The 761-nt window shown below is 36.9% G+C and overlaps 1 long non-coding RNA gene across 1 annotated transcript; it reads left to right on the plus strand.

Annotated features, from left to right (window-relative positions):
• Nucleotides 1–87: 87 nt before the first annotated feature.
• Nucleotides 88–717, plus strand: LOC107735371 (uncharacterized). Its single transcript, XR_001639390.1, has 3 exons — nt 88–194; nt 371–498; nt 597–717. It is a non-coding gene; the product is annotated as an uncharacterized LOC107735371 (long non-coding RNA).
• The last annotated feature ends 44 nt before the right edge of the window (nt 718–761 follow it).

The following is a 761-nucleotide window of genomic DNA, read 5'->3' on the forward strand; positions in this document are numbered from 1 at the left end:
CTTTGTTAGTTATTGACACCAAAGGCAAAAGCTAATGTTAAATTAAACCTTATTGTAAAGTGTTGCTGCTATGACATCTAAGAAAGTTTCTTTATTGTTTCCAGAGTTCCACTACTGACATCCAGAAGAGGAACAGCATACGGCATAAGCTGGTGTCCCTCACATTAAAGAAAAAATCAAAGATCACAGAGGAGGTCTGTAACAGTTAATATTTTTGTGAAAACCATGATACTGTACTTTTTTCAGGATTCTTTGATCAGTAGAAAGGTAAAAGAATAATATGTATTTAATATAAAAATATTTTGTAATATTATAAATCAGTATAATTTATCTTTGTTGAATAAAAGTAAACTATTCCTGCCTCTGTTAGGTGACCAGACGGCTGACCGACAACGTTTATAGTCTGCAGGGAAACAGCATGCTGGAAGACCGGCCCACCTCCAATTTAGAAAAGCTCCACTTTATCATTGGCAATGGCATATTACGCTCTGCTCTCAGGTCAGTACATGGCAAATGCATAATAGTTGGTATACTAGAGCTGTTGAATGTGCATTTCATCTGAATTATATTGCATCTGGGTTTGTTTCCTCTGACAGAGATGAGATCTACTGTCAAATCTGTAAACAGCTGAGCCAGAATACATCCAAAAGCAGCCATGCCCGTGGCTGGATCCTGCTGTCCCTCTGTGTGGGCTGCTTTGCTCCTTCCGAAAAATTCGTCAAAGTAAAAAAAAAAAAAAAACATATTTTTTATTTTTGGGC

The sequence above is a fragment of the Sinocyclocheilus rhinocerous genome, unplaced genomic scaffold, assembly GCF_001515625.1.
Source record: "Sinocyclocheilus rhinocerous isolate Xijiao unplaced genomic scaffold, SAMN03320098_v1.1 C36012356, whole genome shotgun sequence".
In the NCBI taxonomy this organism is placed as follows: Eukaryota; Metazoa; Chordata; class Actinopteri; order Cypriniformes; family Cyprinidae; genus Sinocyclocheilus; species Sinocyclocheilus rhinocerous.